The 19330-nt window shown below is 25.8% G+C and overlaps 10 non-coding genes and 1 pseudogene across 10 annotated transcripts; all 11 read right to left on the reverse strand.

Moving 5' to 3' along the window:
* Positions 1 to 10376: 10376 nt before the first annotated feature.
* LOC113218698 lies at positions 10377 to 10495 on the reverse strand. Its single transcript, XR_003304480.1, has one exon. It is a non-coding gene; the product is annotated as a 5S ribosomal RNA (ribosomal RNA).
* Positions 10496 to 10747: 252 nt separating this feature from the next.
* On the reverse strand, positions 10748 to 10866 carry LOC113218686. Its single transcript, XR_003304468.1, has one exon. It is a non-coding gene; the product is annotated as a 5S ribosomal RNA (ribosomal RNA).
* Positions 10867 to 11119: 253 nt separating this feature from the next.
* On the reverse strand, positions 11120 to 11238 carry LOC113218688. The gene has a single exon (XR_003304470.1). It is a non-coding gene; the product is annotated as a 5S ribosomal RNA (ribosomal RNA).
* A 249-nt stretch (positions 11239 to 11487) lies between these two features.
* LOC113218697 lies at positions 11488 to 11606 on the reverse strand. The gene has a single exon (XR_003304479.1). It is a non-coding gene; the product is annotated as a 5S ribosomal RNA (ribosomal RNA).
* Positions 11607 to 11859: 253 nt separating this feature from the next.
* On the reverse strand, positions 11860 to 11978 carry LOC113218693. Its single transcript, XR_003304475.1, has one exon. It is a non-coding gene; the product is annotated as a 5S ribosomal RNA (ribosomal RNA).
* Positions 11979 to 12227: 249 nt separating this feature from the next.
* LOC113218705 lies at positions 12228 to 12346 on the reverse strand. The gene has a single exon (XR_003304486.1). It is a non-coding gene; the product is annotated as a 5S ribosomal RNA (ribosomal RNA).
* A 253-nt stretch (positions 12347 to 12599) lies between these two features.
* LOC113218689 lies at positions 12600 to 12718 on the reverse strand. The gene has a single exon (XR_003304471.1). It is a non-coding gene; the product is annotated as a 5S ribosomal RNA (ribosomal RNA).
* A 251-nt stretch (positions 12719 to 12969) lies between these two features.
* On the reverse strand, positions 12970 to 13088 carry LOC113218690. Its single transcript, XR_003304472.1, has one exon. It is a non-coding gene; the product is annotated as a 5S ribosomal RNA (ribosomal RNA).
* A 250-nt stretch (positions 13089 to 13338) lies between these two features.
* Positions 13339 to 13457, reverse strand: LOC113218691. The gene has a single exon (XR_003304473.1). It is a non-coding gene; the product is annotated as a 5S ribosomal RNA (ribosomal RNA).
* A 251-nt stretch (positions 13458 to 13708) lies between these two features.
* Positions 13709 to 13830, reverse strand: LOC107964142 (annotated as a pseudogene).
* Positions 13831 to 14081: 251 nt separating this feature from the next.
* Positions 14082 to 14200, reverse strand: LOC113218692. The gene has a single exon (XR_003304474.1). It is a non-coding gene; the product is annotated as a 5S ribosomal RNA (ribosomal RNA).
* Positions 14201 to 19330: the final 5130 nt, after the last annotated feature.

Consider the following 19330-nt stretch of genomic DNA (forward strand, 5'->3'; position numbering starts at 1 on the left):
AGCAAGGCAAATTGTGGCTAACATTGGCCAGTACTGATAAATTACATATCTATTCTTTGGCGTTGGCATACATTCGAGCACATTAATCTAATATATAGAATAATATTAAAAGTAAATCATGCGATATCTGCATAATAAAAAAGTAAAAATGCGTACTCATATTTCGATTATTAATTCGAATCTTGAAGGAAAAAGCTAAAATCTTTGTGTTATTAATATTTCGATTTATCAAAATTTTCAAATAAAAGAGCTTTAACAAAAGAAAATTTTACTTATAGAAGTTTTATATAAAAGTTAATATTTTTTATTAAATATAAACTGTAAACATATGGTAAAATATGAAATAATAAAAAACTGTAAGATTAAAACAGAAAATTTTCAATAGTTAAAAATTATATTTGTGATTTTTGCAAATTAACAAAAATATTTTAAAGTTTATTCTAAATCAGTTATTTTATTTTAAAATATTATTTTAATTTTCTTTATAAAAAATATTTATATAAGATACTTTAAATATTGAGAGTAAATTAGAAATAGATGCGACTTTAAGGTATTTTTTTTAAACTATCTTTTTTCTTTTTCATAAATTAATACTTTTCTGTAATATTTACAATTTTTAGATAATTAATCAAAAAATTTTTTCCATTAAAAATTTCATTTTAACATTAACTTTAAGAAAACTATACAAAAAAAAATCAATTGGAAATTCAATTTTAATTATTTATATTTTTTAAATATTTTTTGTGGAGTTTTTTCTTTTATTTTTCTTTCAGTATAAACTTTTATATTTTTTTATATTTTATAAAAAATGAGAAATATTTTTTAATATTTACAAAATTTTAAGTTTTTTCAACAATACTTGCTAAATTAATTCTTCTAACTTTTCAATCTAGTCGTATATCATAATCGTCTATTTTTTTTAACATGTTCCATTGATTAATAACGTGTTAATTCCTTCTGATGCATCGTGGTAATTTATCATGGATAGATATAGAAATGGAATAGTGAAAATTTTAATACTATTAGATATGCAAAAAAAAATTAAATTATATCTATGTAAAATATTCTCAATTAAATTGTATAAATAATTTATAATAATTTTGAAAATTTTTAATTTATATTAATTTTAATGATAATTTTGAGCGAATAATTTTTAATAATTTGTATTCAATTACTTAAATAGTAATATAAGTAATGTTTAATATAATGGTAATATAAATAGAATAATAATAAATATAAATATAAATATAAATTAGTTTGTTGAAGATTCATAGATATTTTTACATATATTATACTGAAAAAGATAGGCGAAATATTTTGATTTTACATCTGTCAACAAGGACTTTTTAAGAAAAGTGTAAATAATTATATTTTTAATTCGTACTAATCTTTTTTTAATTTTTCTACATAAAGTATAAAAATTTTTTACTAAATTTACTTGTGAAAAAGGTGTTTTTTTTTTCAATTCTTATTATTCATAATACATTATATTATATTTCTAATATTTAAGCATATTATTATAAATTGTTTTAATACAAGGTTTTCATGGTGGATTACAGATGTTTTTGCATGATAAATATGCAAAAAGCATATAATATTTGTGCATGAAAAATATGCAAATATGCATGAAAAATAATATGAATATGAAAAAAAAAATATATAATATATTACAATATAAAATACGGTATATCAATACATTGATATCTATGTAATCAATATATTTTTTTTATTTTTTTCTACTATTTATTTTTTTAACTAATAATACATAATTCATTGAAAATCTGTAATTTATAATTATTAGAATAATTAGAATTATTAGAATAATTCTTATATAGCAATATTCAATTGCAACAATATTTTGTTTCTTAAAAATTTGAATTATTTATAATTAACTACTTGAATATCTTTAAATATATAAAATAAAATAGATATAGATTTATTCAATTTAAAATAAGTTCATCTTATTAATATGTGAAATAAACTCTATAAATCTTTTTAATTTTTTGAAAATTTTCAAAATAAAAAAATATTGCACTAAAAGGATTCTTTTTAAATATTTTTTGACAATTTTTAATGCAAAATAAAACAAATCTTTTTTATTAATACAATATTATTAATACAAACAATATTAATATATCGACAGTACATTAAATATTAATAAGTTATTATTAGATGTTATTCGATATATTTTCATATATGTATAAACATGCCATATATTGTTATAAAAAATAATATAAAATAAAATAAAAAATATATTCTTAGAATTTTTCAATTATAAAAATATATTCTATTCATTTATTTATTTATTCTCTCTTACTTTAGTTATTTCTTATAATATTGTAAAAATATACATTTATACAATTTGTATATTTGGACATTTTATTAATAATCATTAATTTATTTTTATTTTCATTTGATCTTTATTATCTTTACATATTTTATATCTTTATATGTATAATTTTCTAATTCAAGAAATATCGATTACATAATATATTATCGAAATTGAAAAGTCGAAAATAAATTTTATTAACAAAAACGCAATAAAAATTGTGATGCTTTTTTTATGAATAAAACTATATATATATATAGTTATTTGTATTCCAAAGATATGATTGCGATTCAATAATTTATGACATTTTATACTTTAAACGTGTATGATATAAAAAAACAACGAGATCAATATTTTTGACATGTTAGTATTTATTTCAGAATTTAATTTGATTATAAAATATTCATCATTGAAGTTCAAAATAAAAAAATAATATTTATTTTACATACTTATTCAAACAGAGAATTTATATATTCGTGCCTCTGGTATAAATTTTATGTGATGTTTCATATATATAATTTTATTCATAGAAAAGAGTCAATTGTAATCTTTATTGTAATCTTATTATTGATAAAATTTATTTTCAAAGATTAAACGTATTTATTTACTTAATAAATGTATTTTACTTACTTAAAAATTCGTTTTAGCTTTTCGTTTAAATCTTATCACAACCCTTCTCTGCTCATCGAATATCTTTGGCAAACCGTAGGTTGACTTCGACAAACGACTAGACGATAACTCAGCGCTGACATTGGCACTGACACTTGGAACACTTATCGTGTATGCGACCACTAAAGCTATTGTCTATTCAACAACTAAAGGCCATATTATTCTTATTCCTCTATTGTGTGTATTGTTGGGTTAAAACGAAAATTAAAATTGTATAATCATTTATTGTTTAACATTAATTATTAATAAAAAAAATTTATTTCTTATTTTCAAAATTTAATGTGCAAAAGATAGTTTCTATAAAATTAATTTTTAAAATTCCATAAGAATTTTGAAATTTTTATTTTTTTTCTTAAATATATTTTTTAATTTTTTAATTCTAATCTTTATTATATTATTAGTCATAATATTCTTCCATCTCCAATCCTATATTAAAATAAATACATGAAATGATATACACAACAAATTAAAAATATTTGCGAAATAATTTATATTAATATAAAGATAATTTTATTAATATAAATATATTATAAATATATTTATAAATATATATTTATAATATATATTTATAAATATAATATATATTTATATATATTATAAATATAAATATATTATTAATATTAATATAAAGATAATTTTCTCTAATCTTTTTCAAATCGTTTCGTATATAGAAAGAAAAATTATTTCCTGAAAACAAAAATTAAATTATAAATTATCAAAGAAAAATATGATATAATCAATTTTTCAAATAATTTTGAAGTTTGTTGATCAAATTTTAACAGCAATTATAAAAAAAAAATCTTTCCTATTTTGTCCCATTTCATCTATTTCTTTCGTGAATCACAATGTTTGCATTCCCTTCTATCAAAGCAGAAAATCATTCTTCGATCTTTACATTTCCCTCCTCTCCTCCATCCCTCGAAATTATATTGGCTTTCGAATAATCCCTCGACCCTCGTTAATAATCGTTCAGATCAGATTAACAAGAAGATCGTATTAGATTATTAATGGAGTAATCGTATCTACGAGATCGTAGCGATCGCTGTGAAAGACAATTTAGACAGACGTTAACAGACTGAACTAGTCAGGCAAACTGGAAACGAAGGATTCGAACGAGGATTCAAATATTATGTATACGTAGAAAAACCGGGAATCGGTTTCTGACAAATAGAATAAATTTGAAAAGTCTCGGTATTAGACTGAGACGATTTTATCTGAGAGAAGTCGTATAATACGATCCTCGTTCGAGGAAGGGGCAGAGGGAAAGTTTGAGAACGGATCGAATGAAATTTGAATAAAAATACCGTCTTTCCATGGCCTCCCCAAGAAGGCAAAATAAAGCACGGTCTTAGCCCCCCGAGGGGTCAGCCGAGTCTATTCCTGAGAGGAGGACGCGACGCGACGCGACGCGATGCATCGTATAATAGCTAGATTTTCCAATAGGTGATACGTACTAGGTTCCGGATCACGTACTTCCTCTCTGCCTAGCTATTTCCTCGGCTATCTATCCTCCCCCCTCCCCTCCTCTTGACCACGATTCACAGGAATCTCGTGAAAACGCGTTCTCAACCCTTTATCGATTATTCCCCTTCACCCAACTTCCCTTTTATCTATCGCTTCTTTTCTTTTTCGTTTGCCTCCCTCCTTCGCCTCCCCCCCCTCCTCCCCTTTTGTTTGCCTCTTCGTTTATTTCAGCATTTAGAAAGGTAACGATTCTCCCGTTAGTCGATTACACACCTCTTATCGTTAAGCTTTTATCTGGCACTTCAACGTTTCTCTAACTTTTACGAGTTCACAGGTAATCGCGTTAACGATTTTAGTATTGGGTTTGGTTGTTGTTGATTGTTACACGGTGGGATGAAAATATTCTTGATAAGACTTTATTTAACATTTTTTTTTAGCTTCATTTATGAAATATGTAACGTTGATCGAAAATTGATTCGATAAATTCAATAGATTTTATTGGTCGGAAAGCAGAGTTAAAATTATTAGGATCAAGATCTTTCTTTGCCAAATTTGTTTCAATATTACAGAAGCCAAATATATTCTTTATACGAAACTTAAATTAAACTTCTTTCATTATTTCATCAAATTTTTAATAATTTGATGTTAAATTAATTAATTTTATTAATTTATTATATCGTTTAATATTTAGTTCCATATATAAACTATATTAGTTCATATGCAAAAATGGTGATTTATATATGATAATAGAAAAAAAGAAAATAGCAGTCATCATCATGATCCTTATACTATTCAACAACAGCTTGATCATTCAATTTAAAATGGTATTTCTGAAATCGATCACTCTAATATGTGATAATTTAATAATAAAAAATTGAAAAAAGATAATTTCTAAAGGTGAAATTTTATATTACATCTAATGATTTTCACTTTAACCATCAATAAATATATTCCAAAAACCAGTAAGCTTATAATAAATAACATTTGAATAATTTTAAATAATTTTGCAAAAAATTCTCTAATTTTGCAAAAATTTTTATTTCAGTTTTGTTAATGTGAATTATTAACAAATAACATTGGCCAATCGCAGAACACGTAGACTTGTCGCGCTATTATTTGATATGAACGTTTTGTGTTTGGCTAATGTTTTTCATTGATAACTCGTTAATAAAACAAAAATGAAAATCTTCGAAGGAAAAAGTTGCTTGAAATCATCTCACAAATTACCAATTAAGTCGATTAATTTTTAGGACATTCTATATAATCGTTTGTCATATCTTTGTGAGAAAGTTCTTTTGATATACATATATATGTGTATATTATGGAAATGATAGTGAGACTATAAATTTTACTGATTAGACAAGAAGAAGGATGGAGACTTTAAAAAACATTTGGCTATCTTTGGATATTCCTGAAGATTTACGAAGCTAGAAACGATTTCGGTCGAATACCAGGTGATAGCAAGCTCACAAATCTCTTTTGTTCTTTCTTTTTCCTTCTACTTTCGTAGTGGTTTACTTTCTTCTCGTTATTCCTTTACTCTCGCTATCCTTATTACCTCAGTTTTACCGCTCGTTTCGTTCTTTCGTGCTCCTAGAAAGCTTTGAGGAAATTTTTTTCCCTTTCGATATAAGTTAAGCGATTCCCTATAAAACGAAAGATCGAATTTTCTATGAATTTTATTGCAGTATGCAAATTGAATTTCTCGAGAATTTTTATCCTGATATTACCACGTTTAGTTTCATTTATATTTTAAAAGGGTATTAAGTCACACACATTTCGCATGTAATTAACTTGTATTTATAAATATTGAAATTAATTATTTTGTCGAAATTAAAGGAAACCAATCAAGAAATTAGTATTGCAATAAATTCAATTTTTAATTTATTCCTTCGGTATCGAACAAAAAATCAATCCATTGTTATTTTATATTTTTATTTTTAAAAGGAACTCATATATTTATATAAAATTTTGTTGTATTTTTATTCACAGATATATTCATAAAGTTTTTCAAAAAAATTTAAATCTTCCTACATATATATTTCAAAAAATAAAACAAGAAAATATCAAATCATTATTTTAAGAATCTTTTAAGAATTTTTTAAAAATTATTTTAAAAAGCGCACATCAATAATTTTGTCAATATTGATCAATAGTATGTTAATATACATGATTTATAATATTATCAATAATATCATTGTGTGCAATTTTAAAAAAGTTAAAAAAATTTAAAACTGTACTGACAATATTATTATTAATATTTTTAATTATATTGCAGATTTTAAAATGTATATTTGCAGTTTTTAAATTATCAAAAAGAAAAAATTATTATTACTTATATCTTTACAGATAGAATGTAATTGTAAACTTGATTCTTAATTGTGAACTTTAATTTGATATCTTGATACTTTGATATCTTCTTATATAGACCCAATGACATTACAATAGATTGAACAATTGATCTATTGAATGATGTGACGATTGATTGATTGAATGATTGATTGAACGCATTATGTCACTGATTACGCACCCGAATTGCTCTTGCACAGAATCTGCGCGTGCAGAGAACGATGAAATACGTCAGCAACGAAATATATTAGAAATTACGATTAATTTTATATTATAATAAATTCTGAGCAAATTTTAATAAGATTTGCTTTTTCATTTATTTCAATTTTTATAAAAAAAATAGAATCTGTTCAACATTTAACATTTAAAATGATAAAGTCATTTGAAAGTTTTTAAATAATTAGAAGATATTTGATGATACTTTTTAAAACTATTAGTCGATAATTTAATATTTGTCTCCTCATTAAACAAACAAAACATATTGTTTTAATTAGACTCAAATACAATGTTGGGATATATTCGTGGGATATTTTTGGAGAATCAATTTTAAAAGTCAAAACAAATATTAAAGTTGATATTAAAGTTGCAAGAATATGGATTGAAACTTATTTATTAAGTTATTGAATTAAAGTTTTTGTTAAATGAAAGGAAATAGAGAAAAATTGTTCTATTATCATATATTATCCATTTTCAGCTAATGCAAACTTCAATAGTCTGGTTATCCAATAATTTAACATTGGATAACCAAACTTATTAAAATAAAGGATTTCAAATTTTTTGTTTTATGATTAAAACAATAAAATGTTTTTAATAAAATTAATATTGTATTTTATTAAAGATAGAAATATAATTTATTAATTACATATATATATCTATTTATTTTCATGATATAACTTTAATTATAATCATTTATATTTAAAATAAATATTTAAGAATTATATGTCTACTTCTAATGTTAATAAATAAATTTCAATCAATATTTTTATATCAACATCCATGTTTATTTTGATCTCTTTCAAAATTGATCTATCAAACATATTGGTCTTTCCACAAATATATCAATAGAAATATTTTGTACAAATAACATTTTACATAAATCACAATATATTTTGATTTTTTATTATAATATATTGTTTATGTAAGATACACTTTTAATATTAAATTGGAATAAATATATCATAAATATAATACAATAATGTGTGTGTGTGTGTGTGTGTGTGTATTTGACTGTCACAAAATTTCAATTTTTAAGATACACACATGTTTTCAGAATGTTTTACACATCGTATTGTACCAAAATAAGATCTTGGATGACTGTTTTACGGATGTTTTACAAGCTATGTTTTCTAGATCAATCACGTTTTTACTCTTCGCTTTTCTACAATCAAGTAAATATTGAAAAATTGCGTTAAAACACGATGTATAACAAATGGTGTGTAAAATATTGATCCTTGACCTAAAATACGCGTTAACAAAACAAAACGGATTTTTCTATTTCGCTCATAAAAAAAATGTTCCTCTCCCATTTTCCAATAGCCAGTGAACGAAATCGAGAGAAAAGCCGTTAGCTTATTCTCAGAACGTTTTTATCTCCCAGGATAACTGATGCGTTCCATTCCCGATCGTGTGACCATTAACCGGACACTGTATTGTACACATAATACCTCGAGGACAAAAGAGTCAATGTCATTCAATACGATTACTCAAAGAATCATTCGTGGAGAATGGATCACGTTTCTTTCCATTTGTAATGCATTTTCCATCAATGACTAATTCCAATTGGACTTTATCTTCTGTTTTCTTAACTATTGAATCATCATCTTTATTATTCTTCTTCGATCAGCATATCCTCGTCCTAAGTATTTTTTATAATTTTGAAAACTTAATTAATCATTATAAGAAAAATTTAGCTTGTATGATATGATATTTCAAGGATCTTTTATAAATAATTATCAATTTTTTAATCGGTTATTCAAAGTCATGTTCCCTTATTTCAAGATCATCAAAATCGATGAAGAGGATCCTTTCGTAAATAATTATTTTTTAATCTCTCTCCAAAGCTTGAAAACTTGCAACTTCTCCCGACAAACAAGATTCTCCCTTTTGATCTGTCCATCTATAGTAATAATCAACGCATCAATTATCAACATGTAAACATTAAAATAAAAATTTCTTATAACAATCGATCTTTCTATTATATGTATTGAAACAAATGTAGAAATAAGCAAATCGGCCCTGGCAACGGATTCGAAGAGATTACGAGGTTATCTCATAAATACATTAGCCGCGCTAATTGACGAATCGTTAATCTTGCTACGTGTTACATCCGGAATGGTAACGGATGCGAACAATAATGTCTCGGAGGACCGCAAAATCGGTTCGGACACGCTTCGCTCTCCCACGCTCGAAATTGCATCGACCTATACGCGCAACGAGTTCCTACTAAATCCTCCCCTACGATGGTCACAATATACCAGGCAGTTCGCCAAACGACCGCGTTTCTCTACCTTTCTCTGCTTTCTTTGGTTTCTTTAGTTTCTACCCTCATCCCTACTGTTACCACACTTTTGCTTATTTACTCTTTATTCTATTTTACGTTCTATTTTAGTAGAAATAGTGTTACGTTCGACAACGACGAGGAAAACAATCTATTCAAATTTTCATCACTTTAATATATACTATTTTTTCTCAGTTTCATTTTTTACTTTCCTCGATTATTTTTTTATTATGTATTTACGATTTTTCTTCACTCATGATATATACGCATTTATATCACATACAAAGATAATGTGCAGGATGTTCATATTGCATGCATTCGAGTAATCAATCGATTGATAAATAAAGTAATTTTAATGGTTATATTTCGATTTGACCTGTTCTACATTGATAGATAAATCGGCGAAATTCGTTCGAATTCGACATATAGTGTGTGTAAATGCACGTCCAATGTCCATACATCAGGGAACGAATGTACATCGAATAAATAAATAACGTCATATGAACACATGATATATATATCTGAGTTATGAATGATTAACTCTTTCACAACTGCAGATGAGATATATATCCATGATGTAATATAATGCAATAGACCAAGAATTTTGACATCGTATAGTTACAAATTGCAATTTTTATTCGACTTTGTTTGTATCGTTTTATGGTATTATGAATTTTACAAATCCTTCATATATAACGAAAAATTATAACTTCGAAAAAAAATCCAATTTATTTTCATTTTCCTTTTTAGACATCTTATTTTTTTTTGTATCTTCTTTTTTTGAGAAACATTGTATATTATACCATTGCATACATACATCATATTCACAAATAACAAAAAATAAAACAAAAACAAATTATAAAAAAATTCTAGAACAAATAAAATACATTTTTTATTGATGTAAAAAACTTGAATAAAAAAAAGAATATCGATCAAACATAATATTAGAGAATATAGAATATTCTATGTCAATATAACTAAAAAATTATACAGGTTACAAAACAATATATAAAACGGAAGAAATTAATAAATATTGATAAAATATATGAGAAAATGAAAAAAAAAAGAAACCAACAACACACGGTGTTCCCAAGCGGTCACCCATCCAAGTACTAACCATGCCCGACGTAGCTTGACTTTGGTGATCGAACGAGAACCAGTAGTTCCTACGTGGTATGGTCGTTGGCGATTGTTTAACTTATCTCTCTCTAGAAATATTTCTTTTACTGTTAACTTGTGGAACACTAAAATGTTTGGAATAATAATAAGATTTACAAGCAATCGCATCGATATCAATAATATTATTGTACAATATATTTTTATAACGAAATTTGTAAAATTCAAGGAATGAAAAAGAATTTACAATATATGAGACAGCATAGAAAATGATAAAAATTAATAAATATTGATAAAATACATGAGAAGAAAAAAAAAAAAGAAACCAACAACACACGGTGTTCCCAAGCGGTCACCCATCCAAGTACTAACCGTGCCCGACGTAGCTTGACTTTGGTGATCGAACGAGAACCAGTAGTTCCTACGTGGTATGGTCGTTGGCGATTGTTTAACTTATCTCTCTCTAGAAATACTTCTTTTATTCTTAAGTTGTGAAACATTAAAATGTTTGTAAAAGTAATAAGATTTACAAGCAATCGCATCGATTTGAAAAATATCGCATTTTACAATATATTTTTTTAACGAAATTTGTATAATTCAAAGAATGAAAAAGAATTTACAATGTATAAGACAGCATAGAAAATGATAAAAATAAATATATATTGATAAAATACATGAGAAGATAAAAAAAAAGAAACCAACAACACACGGTGTTCCCAAGCGGTCACCCATCCAAGTACTAACCGTGCCCGACGTAGCTTGACTTTGGTGATCGAACGAGAACCAGTAGTTCCTACGTGGTATGGTCGTTGGCGATTGTTTAACTTATCTCTCTCTAGAAATATTTCTTTTACTGTTAACTTGTGGAACACTAAAATGTTTGGAATAATAATAAGATTTACAAGCAATCGCATCGATATCAATAATATTATTGTACAATATATTTTTATAACGAAATTTTTAAAATTCAAGGAATGAAAAAGAATTTACAATGTATGAGACAGCATAGAAAGTAATAAAAATTAATAAATATTGATAAAATACATGAGAAAAAAAAAAAAGAAACCAACAACACACGGTGTTCCCAAGCGGTCACCCATTCAAGTATTAACCGTGCCCGACGTAGCTTGATTTTGGTGATCGAACGAGAACCAGTAGTTCCTACGTGGTATGGTCGTTGGCGATTGTTCAACTTATCTCTCTCTAGAAATACTTCTTTTATTCTTAAGTTGTGAAACATTAAAATGTTTGTAAAAGTAATAAGATTTACAAGCAATCGCATCGATTTGAAAAATATCGCATTTTACAATATATTTTTTTAACGAAATTTGTATAATTCAAAGAATGAAAAAGAATTTACAATGTATAAGACAGCATAGAAAATGATAAAAATAAATATATATTGATAAAATACATGAGAAGATAAAAAAAAAGAAACCAACAACACACGGTGTTCCCAAGCGGTCACCCATCAAAGTACTAACCGTGCCCGACGTAGCTTGACTTTGGTGATCGAACGAGAACCAGTAGTTCCTACGTGGTATGGTCGTTGGCGATTGTTTAACTTATCTCTCTCTAGAAATACTTCTTTTATTCTTAAGTTGTGAAACACTGAAATATTTGGAACAATAATAAGATTTACAAGCAATCGCATCGATTTCAATAATATTATTGTACAATATATTTTTTTGACGAAATTTTTAAAATTCAAGGAATGAAAAAGAATTTACAATGTATGAGACAGCATAGAAAGTAATAAAAATTAATAAATATTGATAAAATACATGAGAAAAAAAAAAAAGAAACCAACAACACACGGTGTTCCCAAGCGGTCACCCATCCAAGTACTAACCGTGCCCGACGTAGCTTGATTTTGGTGATCGAACGAGAACCAGTAGTTCCTACGTGGTATGGTCGTTGGCGATTGTTTAACTTATCTCTCTCTAGAAATACTTCTTTTATTCTTAAGTTGTGAAACATTAAAATGTTTGTAAAAGTAATAAGATTTACAAGCAATCGCATCGATTTGAAAAATATCGCATTTTACAATATATTTTTTTAACGAAATTTGTATAATTCAAAGAATGAAAAAGAATTTACAATGTATAAGACAGCATAGAAAATGATAAAAATAAATATATATTGATAAAATACATGAGAAGATAAAAAAAAAGAAACCAACAACACACGGTGTTCCCAAGCGGTCACCCATCCAAGTACTAACCGTGCCCGACGTAGCTTGACTTTGGTGATCGAACGAGAACCAGTAGTTCCTACGTGGTATGGTCGTTGGCGATTGTTTAACTTATCTCTCTCTAGAAATATTTCTTTTACTGTTAACTTGTGGAACACTAAAATGTTTGGAATAATAATAAGATTTACAAGCAATCGCATCGATTTCAATAATATTATTGTACAATATATTTTTATAACGAAATTTGTAAAATTCAAGGAATGAAAAAGAATTTACAATATATGAGACAGCATAGAAAATGATAAAAATAAATATATATTGATAAAATACATGAGAAGATAAAAAAAAAGAAACCAACAACACACGGTGTTCCCAAGCGGTCACCCATCCAAGTACTAACCGTGCCCGACGTAGCTTGACTTTGGTGATCGAACGAGAACCAGTAGTTCCTACGTGGTATGGTCGTTGGCGATTGTTTAACTTATCTCTCTCTAGAAATATTTCTTTTACTGTTAACTTGTGGAACACTAAAATGTTTGGAATAATAATAAGATTTACAAGCAATCGCATCGATTTCAATAATATTATTGTACAATATATTTTATAACGAAATTTGTAAAATTCAAGGAATGAAAAAGAATTTACAATATATGAGACAGCATAGAAAATGATAAAAATAAATATATATTGATAAAATACATGAGAAGATAAAAAAAAAGAAACCAACAACACACGGTGTTCCCAAGCGGTCACCCATCCAAGTACTAACCGTGCCCGACGTAGCTTGACTTTGGTGATCGAACGAGAACCAGTAGTTCCTACGTGGTATGGTCGTTGGCGATTGTTTAACTTATCTCTCTCTAGAAATATTTCTTTTACTGTTAACTTGTGGATCACTAAAATGTTTGGAATAATAATAAGATTTGCAAGCAATCGCATCGATATCAATAATATTATTGTACAATATATTTTTATAACGAAATTTGTAAAATTCAAGGAATGAAAAAGAATTTACAATATATGAGACAGCATAGAAAATGATAAAAATTAATAAATATTGATAAAATACATGAGAAGAAAAAAAAAAAGAAACCAACAACACACGGTGTTCCCAAGCGGTCACCCATCCAAGTACTACTAACCGTGCCCGACGTAGCTTGACTTTGGTGATCGAACGAGAACCAGTAGTTCCTACGTGGTATGGTCGTTGGCGATTGTTTAACTTATCTCTCTCTAGAAATATTTCTTTTACTGTTAACTTGTGGATCACTAAAATGTTTGGAATAATAATAAGATTTGCAAGCAATCGCATCGATTTCAATAATATTATTGTACAATATATTTTTATAACGAAATTTGTAAAATTCAAGGAATGAAAAAGAATTTACAATATATAAGACAGCATAGAAAATGATAAAAATAAATATATATTGATAAAATACATGAGAAGATAAAAAAAAAGAAACCAACAACACACGGTGTTCCCAAGCGGTCACCCATCCAAGTACTAACCGTGCCCGACGTAGCTTGACTTTGGTGATCGAACGAGAACCAGTAGTTCCTACGTGGTATGGTCGTTGGCGATTGTTTAACTTATCTCTCTCTAGAAATACTTCTTTTCTTGTTAAATTGTGAAACATTAAAGTATTGGAAAAGGAATAAGATTTACAAACAATAGTATCGATTTGAATAATATCACATTGTGCAGTGTGTTTGTAGCGAAATCTATCTAATTTAAAGAATGAGGAAATATTCAATAAAACATCGATTTATCGGGAAATACTTAGCTCAAATAAATCCAACAGAAAATTATTAGAATTGTATTTTTTTATTCAAATTTCTTTCTTACTTTCCTTTAGAACTAATTTTTACGTTTCACTTTTATTTTATACATATATCTATCATGTTATTAATAATATTATCATCAATTGATTACGTATAAAATTCTGATAATTGGCGGAGTAAAAGTTCGAAAGCAAAGTATGATTTTTATGAAATTGTGAATACATTTAAGATTAAATTTTTTGAAAATTATTATCAAATTACATTGTATTAATGACATTGAAATTGAAAATTATTATCAAAAATCACTCTGAACACAGTCTTTTCTAATGAATAGATAACTTTTGATAATAATTCTCGAGTATTTGATTTTTAAATATATTTGTATCCTTAATAAATAAGAAACGTCACGTAATCAAAATTTTGAATGATGAAATGTAGATATTAACAAATCGATTAATCAAGGTTTCATTGTACATTTTTTTCTTATGTACATGCTCTTTAAGATTTTATAATTTTTCTATAATTACAAATATTTCAAATACATAGTATATTCTTTATCTATTTCTTTTAAAATATCTTATAAATAAATTTTTTATTTTAAATTGTTAGAAATATTTTTATATTCTAAAAAATTTTTATATTCTCAAAATATTTTATATTCTAAGAGAGATATATAAAATAACTTTGATAATGAAATGGAATTGAAAAAATGTTAGCATAATCTTCTGATTCTCAATTATTATAAGGTTTCTAATTTTGGAAATTAAAATTGTATATTTGCATATTTTTTTTGTGCTGAATATGTAAAAAAGAAAAATAAATTAAAAATGAATTTAAGATTATTAGAAAAATACATGTCTATGTATTTATTTTTTGATATTTTCAAATAAAAAGTGGAAAATTTAATACTAATATATATAATAACACAATTAAAACACGTAAAGATATTTCAAATATTTTCTTTTATTATTGATTATTATTTAAAAATTAGAAAAAAGATATATGGAAAATATATTTATATGACATTTTTTTTATTTTAATAAAAAAAAAATAAAAATTTTAATGTAAATATGTAAATATTTAAATGTATTATTTTACAACTATTTTATTCATTAAAATACTTTTAAATAATTTTAAGTGAAAAAAAGAATGAATTTTTAAAAAAATGATTTGTTCTAATTTTTTTCTATAATTATTTGAATAATCGATAAAATTTTAATCATTTGGTAAATTTAATTTAAAAATGAAACTTTTATGTAAAAATTTCTTTTCTACCTTTCATACTTTACGAGTTACAAAATAAAATTTTTAAAGATCAATTTCAACGTGTCTTAAAATTTCCTCACTGAAAGGAATTAATATAATATAATATCTAAAATTTTATAAAGTATTTAAATTTCCGGCTTGAAGATCTTCCCTCATAAATCGCGCGTTATAATAAAACTAATAACATTTTCAGAGACAATAATTTGGAAAATAAATGTATATAATGATAATTCCACGGTAAATAATGATAATTTCACGCCAACTGCAAAAGTCTAGAATGGCAAAATAACTTGAAATGGGGCAAGAAAGCGAAAGAAAACGTTGAAACAGCGAGGGATAGAACAAGCCGCGAGCATTCATTGCGACAGTAGTTGCAGCACGAGGAGAGTTGCTAATGATTCGCTAACGAGATACGTGCTCGGTCTGTTTCATACCGAAACGAAAGAAAAACCGACTACCTTAGAAATAAGAGAGAAGATCTCTTCCTCTCGAGATTTCCTCTCTACTTCCCCCTTCACCGCTATATCGCCCTGACGAGCTTCGTCTTTGTCTTTATTTTGTCGTCTCCTCCTACGATGTCTTTTCTCTCGTCCTCTTCTTGTTTTATCGCACTATCTGTAGTTTCGTGCTCCTTTCGTCGCTGTGAATTCTAAATCTCGCTGCTCCTTAATAGATAAAATGTATTAAAATCAATAAAAACCATTTCGCGTTTCTGTTTATCTGACTTTAGTGCAACGATTTTCAATTGGTCCTAATGGCATATTTCCGTGTCATAAAAAGTTGGAACATAATTTTGTAATTGTAATTATTATACGTTAAATTAAAAGAAAGTAATAAATAATTTTGAGTTTTATTTTCGTTTTTTTTTTTTTTTTTTTAGAATATGAAGATATATTACAAAGAAAGTTGGACAAAATTTTCTTTGTATTTAAATATCATTTAATGTAGAAGAGATAGTAAAAGAAATAATTATTTTATTGCCACTTTGAAACGAAAATGAACAAAATTATTGAAAGACTCTAAAACTCAATTGATAGATTATATTTATTATCAATTGATAGATAATATTTCTAATAATAAGAAAATGGTCGAAAGTTGTAATATATTGACATTCTAATACTGACAGTAGCTATTTATTTTATTATATTCAAAAATATAGTTTTGAGAAATTTTTTTCTTCTTTTTCTCTATCTATATTTCTAAAAAAATTAAACTTTTTAGATGCCTATTTGATACATTCTCTTGAGAATATATGCTTTCAGTCCAAATTACAAAGCTTATAATAATATAATATTATATGTTACTATTTATTTATTTTTTGAACTTTAATGATAATCAAAAATCTTTAATAAATTTATTTCTTATGAAATTTCTTTTCTGAATCTACACTTAACTCATATATTAATGAATTTTTTTTTTTTATATATACTTAATAAGTAAAAATTATCAAAAAATTATTATTTGTTACAAGATTCTTAATTTATAATAAATACTAAAATTGTGAAAAAATGTAATTATGGAAAGAAATATATATTTACCATATCGAAAATTTTATTGTTTGAAGCAAGAGATTTCAAGGATGGCAAGTGATTCAAATCTTGAATAATTAGAATATAATTTCTATGAGAATTTGATCACATATCAAATATCCCAAAATTAGGACGCATGTGCATATAACACATCATCGATCATCGTTCATTCGTTACACATTGAATTTTTAATATTTTTAGTAATATTTGCCTGTTCATATTGATACATAATATACGAGAATATATATATATAATAATACATTAAAAATGGATACGGATCTTTATAATTGTACGCGTCATTGAATGATTAAAATTTTATATCCTGATAAAAAAAAATATTTTCAACGTGTCAATTGTTCTCCCCTTCAAACCCACCGCACCCTAATCTAGGCTAGTTCTATTTCCAACCGCTTTACCTTCGAACTTTTATTTACGTGTCACCGGAAAAGCGTTCTCGTGTCTCGACATCGTCGATACCCATCCCTGACTCCGCATCTGCACGGATATTCCAATGCTTGAAATTTTTCCAAGTGTCGCGATTCCAATAAAATTTTTCACCAACCGAAGAATCTATCGACTTGGTTTTCGTTTGCAAATAACGTATCCACGTTCGATAAATCACCATCTTTCTTTCATTACAGGTTACGATATCTTTTCGAATAGATCAACATTTAACATTCACGACATTTTTCATCATCGCTATAAATAGTTTTAACTGATAATTGGTTTTCTTTTTTTTTTTTTTTTTTTTTTGTAAAAAAACGGATGGACGCGAAACTTTTCGTAGAATCTCTGACATCTCTTAAATTTACGCTCCTCCGGGATAAATGACAAATGTGTCGATGAACGATCAGCAATCATTCATATATTCGCCAATATCGTTCGATGGATATTCGTATTCATTTGTCATACCGTGCAGTAAAAATGATTTTCATTCGACGTTACGACCGAATTGCATTGCTCCGTGATTTTACTATCTTCAATTATTCAATTATTCAATTATATTTCAAATTGAAATTCGTCGCTCGTTAATTAGCAAAATAAGTATTCTTTTCTTTTTCTATTTTTTTATCTTTTTGTCTATGCATGTTTTATTGAAACTATCGTTCAAACCATAAGATGTATTTAAGATAAAAATTATTTTTAGTATATAGTATAGTTGAAAAAAACATTGTTATTGTTTCAACAATGCAAACTTGTTTCTCTTATTGTATTTTATAACGTGAAATTGTAAAAGTAAATTTTATAACAATTCTGAATAAAATGATAATTTATTTTGATTTTGAATATTCATACACTATGATTTTCGATATTTTTCGAAGCTTTTTGCATTACTTTGTGCATCTACTTTTTCAATCCTTTAATATCGTCCTCTATGCATCCTATATACATAGGATATACATAGTTTATCGTTTTTTTACACTCCGTCGTTCTCTGTACACAGTATGAATTTAATTTCTTTTATTATATCTCTTCATTAAATTAATATCAACAAGTATATATATATATATATATATATATATGTATATATATATATGTATATATATATATATATATATATATATATATATATATATATATGTATATATATATATATATCAGAAGTAAATTGTACGAAAAATCTTCTATTTCAAGATAAATTTTTGTTTAAAAAAAAATCTTAATATACTGTGCAAAGCTGGAAAGATGATTACTAGGATCTATCTAGTTAACTCAGAGTAACTAGATAGTACGTAAAGAGATGGTAATTTGTACGATGTATATAAAGACTGACGACATGTGAAATGACAGTCTATACGATATATATCTGTACGTCCTAGTGATTCTAAGCAAAAAAAAAAAAAAAAAAGAGTTTCATACAGTTGCGTAAAATCTTTTCATGAAAAGAAAATTCCAATTTAATCTGCGATATTAAAGGATTAAAGGATTAATGTTATTAATGTTATTAATTTTTTAATATTGATTGAGATGGAATTTTCTTTGCAAATAATATAAAATTTGTAGATTAAAATTTTTTTCTATAAATTTGATCTTTTTCAATAAAAAATAGATATGATGAAATGATAGCACAAATATTATAAAACTCATAAAAATCAACGAATTTTTATTATTTAAAAATGAAAAAATTTCTT

Source organism: Apis mellifera, linkage group LG3 (genome assembly GCF_003254395.2).
Source record: "Apis mellifera strain DH4 linkage group LG3, Amel_HAv3.1, whole genome shotgun sequence".
In the NCBI taxonomy this organism is placed as follows: Eukaryota; Metazoa; Arthropoda; class Insecta; order Hymenoptera; family Apidae; genus Apis; species Apis mellifera.